The sequence below is a fragment of the Monodon monoceros genome, unplaced genomic scaffold (genome assembly GCF_005190385.1).
Source record: "Monodon monoceros isolate NGI ecotype Baffin Bay Population unplaced genomic scaffold, NGI_Narwhal_1 Super_Scaffold_9, whole genome shotgun sequence".
Lineage (NCBI taxonomy): Eukaryota > Metazoa > Chordata > Mammalia > Artiodactyla > Monodontidae > Monodon > Monodon monoceros.
The window spans coordinates 23,046,207-23,054,685 of record NW_021703786.1 but is presented as its reverse complement, the minus strand read 5'-3'; the positions used below and the strand labels follow the sequence as shown (position 1 = coordinate 23,054,685).

At 48.7% G+C, this 8,479-nt stretch overlaps 2 non-coding genes across 2 annotated transcripts; one reads left to right on the top strand and one right to left on the bottom strand.

Annotated features, from left to right (window-relative positions):
• Positions 1–1,051: 1,051 nt before the first annotated feature.
• Positions 1,052–1,124, bottom strand: TRNAD-GUC. Its single transcript has one exon. It is a non-coding gene; the product is annotated as a tRNA-Asp (tRNA).
• Positions 1,125–7,939: 6,815 nt separating this feature from the next.
• Positions 7,940–8,011, top strand: TRNAA-UGC. The gene has a single exon. It is a non-coding gene; the product is annotated as a tRNA-Ala (tRNA).
• The last annotated feature ends 468 nt before the right edge of the window (positions 8,012–8,479 follow it).

Genomic DNA, 8,479 nt, shown 5'->3' with positions numbered 1-8,479 from the left:
GCTGAAAAACACAATAAAACCACAGCTGTTGCTTAGCAAAGCTGCTCTTCCCCTGGCAGCCTGTGAGCCATGGTGTGTCACTCCAGGTGGCTGGTGGCTGTCACAGGGGCTGGGAGGGCAGGCAGAGAGTGGAGAAAGTGTTGGTTGAAAAGGAAGCCCTCTTATGTCGGATTTGCTGTAACCAGATCTTGACAAAGCCCAGTGCCGTTTTTCAACTGTTCTAACGTTTTTAGCTAAGCCGGTGGTTTTCAAACTTTGACGGTATCAGAGCCATGGTCTGAGGAACTTGGTAAACATACACATGCCCAGGCCCTATCCTGCTTCAACAAGCCAGGGCCTCTGCATTCTTTAACCTCCCGGTGATGCTTATTATAGAAAGAAGTTTCACAAGATGGTCATCTTTAATGCTGTGGTGTGACTTTCACCTGTTAAAAATGAATATATATCAGTTTTAAAGTTCCAATTTGAATGATATTGGATATACTTTTTTAAAAAATCCTGGTTTCCACAAGCCAGTGCCAGGGACTGAGAGGTAGCTGGTCATCCAGTTCCACGGCGGGGTGAGTTGTCTTACTGAAGCAGGGGCGGAGTGCCGGCTCATCTGGTTTGAAAGAATGAGGCCAAGGCCTCAGTCAGGGACCCCCCAGGACCCACCCCCAGCCCCCTGCCGTGACAGCAGGGTGTGATCCGTGGAAACCTTTGCGACGGTCTCCTGATGCTTGTTTGCACTGAAGTCTGGGTGCGGGGCACGGGGGGAGCCCTTTTAACCTAAAGGCTTGTGTGCTTCCCCTAAGAAAAATGTGCTTCTGTATTTTTTAAACAGTTGTCTCCCCTCCGTTTTCTCTGTTTTTATTTTCTGGAACTTTTAACAGTAGAATGTTGGGACTCTGGGTTTAACCCTCCATGTCACTTATCTTTTATTTCTTATATTCCATTTGTTGATTTTTGTGCCTCTTGGAAATTTTCCAAGTTTTCTGTGACGCTTTTGTTAGTTTCAACAATCCTTTTTTTTTTTTTTTTTTTAACGACCCCCCAGATTGCGGGATCTTCGTTCCCCGACCAGGGATTGAACCCAGGGCCACGGCAGTGACAGCACCGAGTCCTAACCACTGGACCACCAGGGAAATCCCTCAGCCATCTTTTTTTTTTAATAAGAGTTTTAATCTATTTATTTATTTATTTTTGGCTGCGTTGGGTCTTTGTTGCTGTGTGCGGGCTTTCTCTAGTTGCGGCAAGCGGGGGCTACTCTTTGTTGCAGTGCAAGGGCTTCTCATTGCGGTGGCTTCTCGTTACAGAGCACGGGATCTAGGCACACGGGCTTCAGTAGTTGTGGCATGCAGGCTCAGTAGTTGTGCCTCGTGGGCTCTAGAGCACGGGCTCAGTAGTTGTGGCATGCGGGCTCAGTAGTTGTGGCACGCGGGCTTAGGTGCTCTGCGGCATGTGGGATCTTCCCCAACCAGGGCTCGAACCCGTGTCCCCTGCATTGGCAGGTGGATTCTTAACCACCGGGGAAGTCCCTCAGCAATCATTTTTAATCTCCAAGGGTTCTTGATCCCTGTCCCTTTCTTACGGGGAAATTAGTATTTGAGTAAAACAAATAGACTTTTTGTGTGTGTTTTTCAGTTCCCTGTATTATCTCTGTATCCTTTGAGATCATTTTTGCTTATCTTGATCTTTCCCAAGTTGCAGATTTTCTTAAAGGTCTGGTGATCCTTGATAGGTTACACACACTTAAAAATGAGGCCATGAAAAGGTGATTGAGGCCCCATGTTGGTGGGTAGACCTTGTCAACTGATGAGCTCTGTTTTTAGGTAACCGTATGGGAACCCTTAAATGCCAGCTTGCAGAGGTCTTTGCTCTGGGGTTCTTAAGTGTCTTTGGAGAAGAGTCTTCTGATCGTTGGCCTCGGGATTGGCTACTGCTGTCTGCCCCTCTACATCAGGGGTAGGGAGGAAGGGTCAAATGTTCTATGAACCAACTTCTGGTTAAATCCAGTTCCCACATGTCACTCCCAACCTCCACCCTCCTTCCCTGAGTCTCCAAGTTGAAGCCTCTCTCTGGTTCCATTGGGTAAATCTGCCCTCCTTAGCTACATCTCACTCATGCATAACTGTAGGTGGAGGCAACCTTGGCTAGAGCTGCAGCCTGCAGAGGAAACCTTGTCTGTTTGGGGATGGGGGATACCATATGGGCACAGCAGGAGCAAAGAGGGGACACTGGTCCAGACTGATGGAGGAAGACAGGGATGTGGTCGGAGAAGATTCTGGAGATGAAGAATATGGAGGGAAGCAGTATTGCATGGTGACAAAGTAAGATGTGACTGAAGGGGTGGGTGGTAGGATGGAGGTAAAGACTTGTAGTTGAGGAACGAAGCAGATGTTGGCGCTCAGGTGGGCCTTCTGGTAGACACAGTGGTTGCCCAGGGTGACAGCAGGAGTCAGGGGTGGGGGAGGTAGGGGGAAACAGGAAGAGCCAACGTCCTCCATGAACCCCAGGTAGGAGGAACGGCTATGAACTCCAGGTAGGGGAAATGGCCTTGAGATGCAGAACTGGCACATGAGGGAGGGCTTGCTTCCAGAACGCTGAAGCCATGTGGGGCCAGCCAGTACCCAATGCCCGCCCAGCCCCGAGATACGAGGAATGGGGGAAGAGGCATCCTCACAGGGGGCCCGGCTCCAGTCAGGGCAAGAAAACAAAGGGAGGGTCTGTGCAGGGGTGGGATGTAGGCAAATTTCTCTCCAGTAAAACACATTTCAGGGGGCAAACGGGGAGACTTTGAGGGAAGGGGAGCACTGATCTGGAAATGGGTGAAAGTTCAGGAGCTGGTGGGAACCCAGCAGCTTATACCTGAGGAGGCCCAGGACTCTGCACGTGGGTGGATCAACTCACCCTCCAGTTCTGATTGGATCATTATGGGAAGTGGCTCAGAAGCCCCAGGAGGTTGCTGGGCCCTTGACCTCACCAATGCCTGAAGCCCTTTTATTTACAAGAGGAACCGAGGTGGTTCTCTGTTGTTGTGACAGCACCTGACTGTGGCTGGGTGGCCTCATTACAGCTGCAGAGCTTACCCAGAGCTGGGGGAAAGGGAGGCCAGGTTCAAGCCCCTGAACTAGCCCAACAAGGTCCCATTGCTGCCACTGGGCCCAGACCCCATGGCTATCACCCCTGACCCTGGACACATACTCTAATGGTTAAAAACCATAAACACCTGGTAATATCTAATTGATTTTTTTAACTAAAAATTTTTTAATTGAAGTATAGTTGATTTACAATATCTTTTTTGTTTCAGGTGTACATCACAGTGATTCAGTTATATATATATATATGTATATATTTGTATATATACATATTTATGTATATATACATATATATATTCTTTATCAGATTCTTTTCCCTAATAGGTTATTACAAAATATTGAATATAGTTCCCTGTGCTCTAATTGATTTTTCTTTCTTTTTTTTTTGTTTTTTTTGCGGTACACGGGCCTCTCACTGCTGTGGCCTCTCCCGTTGCGGAGCACAGGCTCCGGACACGCAGGCTCAGCAGCCATGGCTCACGGGCCCAGCCGCTCCGCGTCATGTGGGATCTTCCCGGACCAGGGCACGAACCTGTGTCCCCTGCACGGGCAGGCAGACTCTCAACCACTGCGCCACCAGGGAAGCCCTCTAATTGATTTTTTTAAAGTGATCTTTGACTATACTCAAATATTTTTTAAGCTAATACTCAGTCCCCAAAAGAAAACAGCCTCACAGTAAAAAAACAAGAGTATGTCTCTTGAATTTTTGCCTTTGCTCTCTCTAACAAGCCAAGGAGCTGTCTTGGGCATATTTCCTAAGGAAAGCATTCAGTTTCCCATCTGAGTTCCTAGTAAAGCATCTCAGTTTATTCTCCCCCTTGTAGTTACGGTTAAAGGAAGAAAAGGGCAGCTGGCTACCCTGACATCCATGCTTTCCAGAGAGAAGGTTCTCTCCCTTCTATGAGAGACCCTCTCAGGCTTGCCCTCCCTCAGCGCTTTGGCTGTTTGATGTTTATGGGTAAACTTGCTGCATCTACATAGATCACCCCCTTTAAAAATATTCTCTCAGGATCCCAGCTCATTTCAGACCTCCCTGTGATTGTAGAGGAATATCACCTACAGCTGATCTAATGGTCAGACATTTTAGACTGGGTGGCAGGACACTTGCTCACTGTGGGCACTAGATGGCGTCACATGCAGTCACTGTTCCTCCTGGCACCCCAGCATCTTAGTTCAGCAGGTCACCTGCCACGGCTACTGGCTCCTCCTTCCCACTCTGCAGGGTGGCTTCCCATGAGAGGGGGCTGGGTTCCAAAAAGAAGACCAGAGGGCCTGGCTTTATAAACAACTCAAGTCCTTCATGAGCCAGTAGGTTTCTAAGTAATACATATTCACAAACTTTTCTCACTCGAGGACTAAACGTAACCTGTATAACATAACATCATATGTCGGGCCCCTCCCTGTATGGGGGTGATCTTGGGATCTGACACTCTGTAGACCCATGCAGTAGTCAAGCCACGTACTAGGCTGTCCTTGAGCATAGCCTATAAGGACAGAGAAAAGTACGTGTCCAGGCACCAGCTGTAACAACCACCACAATCTTGGTTGAGTGCTCACCGTGTGCCAGGCTCTGACCCAATGTTTTGTAAATCATTATAAAAGCCTTTGAAGGGGGCTGTGAGGTGGGCGAGATGGCCTTAGAGCTTGGTTGTGAGATCCCAATGGCCTGGACTTGAATCTCTTGCTGCTGAATGCCTACTCAATTACCATGCGTAGTATGCATACATAAGAAGCACGACCCCATTTTACAGATGAGCAAACTGAAGCTCAGAGAAGTTAAGCAACTTGCCCAAGGTCACACAGCCAGCATGGGCTGAGCAGAGATTCATGCACGGTTCCTTGTAACTCCACTCTGCTAGACTGACCCCGCAATCTCCGTCATTCAGTCTACAGGCCAGTGAGCCTACAGCCTGCTCTAGGAAGCACTGGCCTTACATGGCCCTGGCCAGGATTTCTACTCCAAATCTCTAGTTTCTACTTGTAGTTGTGATTACCTTGACTTTATTTAAATTGAGAACACCTTTTCATTCTTACAAAAACAGTGTGGTCCCAGGACCAGAACCAGCAGCATCACCTGGGAACTTGTCAGGAATGCAAATTCTCAAGCCTCACCCCGAAGAAAATCTCTGGGGCTGGGGCCCTGCAGTGATGCTGATATAAGCTAAAGTTTGAAAACATTTGCTGTGAAACATGTCTCTCATAAAACCAAGCCACTAGCTTAAGTCTAATTAACATTTATTGTACCTGTTCTTGGTGGTTCAAAGGGGAAGGCACCAGAAACTTAGCAGAGAAGGGAAGGATATAAACAGACGTGAAAAGTGATTTGCTCAGAAGCCACAAAATGGGTAGAGGAGGAGAGGGGAGTTGAGGAGGGGGTACTTGCCCAAATGATGCAGCAGAACTGTCTGTAGCTTTTTTTTTTTCTTTTGCTACACCACGCAGCATGTGGGATCTCAGTCCCCCTGCATTGGAAACGCAGAGCCTTAACCACTGGACCACGAGAGAAGTCCCTGTATAGCTTTTAAAGCGGGCACATGGCGTTATAGTTGGACGGTTCTGGGGTGGACCCAGAAGCTGCACTGCGAAAAGCTGCATAGGTGGTTCTGCTTTGCTGTCAAGAATGGGAACCCTGCCCTAGTGGAAAGAGCTTCGGGGGCTTCACAGCCCGGCTTCTATCAGGCTTTGGCATCCAGGGGGAGCATAACACTGTTTGTAACATGAAAGACAACACCTTCCCTTCTGAAGATGGACCCCCCCCCCGCCAGTGTTTCCCTCCCGCACACTGAGTGTCGGGGGTTTGCAGTTGTCTACTGCCCCTCGTGTGCCCTCTGTGCCCTCTGCCCTCTAACCCCTGTCGTCCCCAACACCAAAGTTGTCCACACCTCTGTGCCGGCCCCCAGGTTCCTGTGTGAGATCTCACCCAGCTGTCTGCTCTTCCACCCTAACTGCTGGTTCTCAGCACTGTGCACATTGGAATCACCTGGAGAGCTTAAGAAACCAACATATACACATACATACGTATACATGTGTACGTCTGTACACACGCAGTATGTAACCCTTGCAATGTACAATATTTGAGACATACTAAAAATTACTTATCTGAAATTTTTTATTTAACTGGGTGCCCTGTATTTTAGCAGAGTCAGAAATGGTGATGGTGACTACTGGGTCTAGAGCCCTCGGACAGGGGACTGGTCAGTGAGATCCACTGGGAGTCCAGGCTCAAGCCCACTTCCTGGGCCCTTTTGCTCTTTGTGCCCCCATCTCCAAAGGCAGGATGTGCTTAGCCAGCAGGGAGGTCTCACGGGCCTCCCCCCCACCCCCCTCTCCAGGTTATTACAGACCCAGCTCTGATTAGTGGTTATGGGACCTGATGCCAAGTGAGCTGGTGGGGGGCTCTGTTGGGGCTCCTGCCACGTGGCCTCAAGCACCCACAATCTCTTTCCGGGCGGTTCTCTCTCTACTCCCCTGGACCGAGGAGTGCCCAAGTGCAGCGAGATGCTATCTCTGACAAAACAAAGTCTGAGATTGGGATTGACATATATACACTAATACGTATAGAATAGATAACTAATTAAAAAATGGAGATAAAATTTAATGGCTTAGCATTTCAGCTCTGAGAATAAAAAATATTTATAACAAGTTCTAATAAAATGTATTCATTTCTTTATTTAAAAAACCCCGAAGTCTGAATTGTGAAGGAGCAATGCATCAGGCACAGCAATCTGCGGTGAACTACGTACACATTTGTATTCATATTTTCCTCATTGCTCTGCAGTTTGGCTTTCAACAACTAAGAATTAAAATGCTGTTGTCGGGCCTTCCCTGGTGGCGCAGTGGTTGACAGTCCGCCTGCCGATGCAGGGGACGCGGGTTCGTGCCCCGGTCCGGGAAGATCTCACATGCCGCGGAGAGGCTGGGCCCGTGAGCCATGGCCGTTGAGCCTGCGCGTCCGGAGCCTGTGCTCCGCAACGGGAGAGGCCACAACAGTGAGAGGCCCGTGTACCGCAAAAAAAAAACAAAACAAAACAAAATCAAGGGAAGACCTGAAGGTTGGGTACCATTATGCCAACCTCGGAAATCATTTGACCAGGAAGGTGGGATGAAGTAGGAAGACAGAAGTGCCCCAGAAAACCTGTCAAAAATAGAGAAAGGAGGGCTTCCCCTGAAAAAAAGGTAAGTCCAGACATAACTCCTGGGGAAAAGATGAATGAGACACGCACCCTAATTTGTGTCTACGACAGATGCTATCCAAACTGTAAAGTCACAAGGGCCCCTCAAAGCCTTGCCATGACGTCCCCACCCAGCGTTCTACGTTGGCTTTGTTTGACCAGCAGTACGACAGGAATATTTCAAAAGAACTTCCATGAAGAAATCAAGGCACAAACGTACCAAGAGGGGTCGCTTCAAAGCCAGCAGACCTTCAGCGTTCGTGGCCTCGACTGTCCTGTTGGTCCCTGACGTGATCTAATTTGTGTTTTTGCTGAGCCGGGAGTTTCAGTGGTAGTTATGAGGGGTGGAGCTGTGGGAGCAAAACCTCTGCTTGTGGGTGAGCCCAGCACCCACCTGTGCTCCCAGCTTTGATACTTTTTGCCTATTGGTACGAAGCTACTCTGCCAGGGTAGGTTTGTAAATTGCTAGGCGAGGCGGCCGGTGTGAAAAGATCTGAGAACACGATAGTTCTTGGTTGTTAAGAAGATGTTTTTGGTGGCAGGGCACGTCAAATACAAGGAAGACCCAGCTCTGTGATGTTGACAAGCCTCCTGCAGGGGTTCAGAGGGCAACTCATCCTGGAACTGTCTCATTCATCAAAGCTCCCAGGAGTGCAGACCACACATCAGAAGAGAGACTGGAGAGGGACTTCCCTGGTGGTCCCGTGGTTAGGACTTGGCACTTGCACTGCCGTGGCCCAGGTTCAATCCCTGGTCGGGGAACTAAGATCCTGCAAGCCAAAAGGAAAAAAAAAAAAAATTCAACGTAGAACTACCATATGATCCAGCAATTCCAATTCTGGATATTTGCCTCCAAGAGTTTGAGTTGCCTCAAAGCAGGGACTCAAAGGCATGTTTGTACACCCATGATCACAGCAGAATTATTCACAAGAGCCAAAAGGAGGAAGCATCCCACGTGTCTGTTGACTGATAACTGGATAAACAAAATGGAGTGTATTCGTACAAGGTGGTGTTATTCAGCCTTAAAAAGGAAGGAAATTTTTTTTCATAAATTTATTTATTTTTGGCTGCGTTGGGTCTTCGTTGCTGCACGCGGGCTTTCTCTAGTTGCGATGAGCGGGGGCTACCATTCGTTGTGGTGTGCGGGCTTCTCATTGCAGTGGCTTCTCTCGTTGCGGAGCACAGGCTCTAGGCACACAGGCGTCAGTAGTTGTGGCTCGCGGGCTCTAG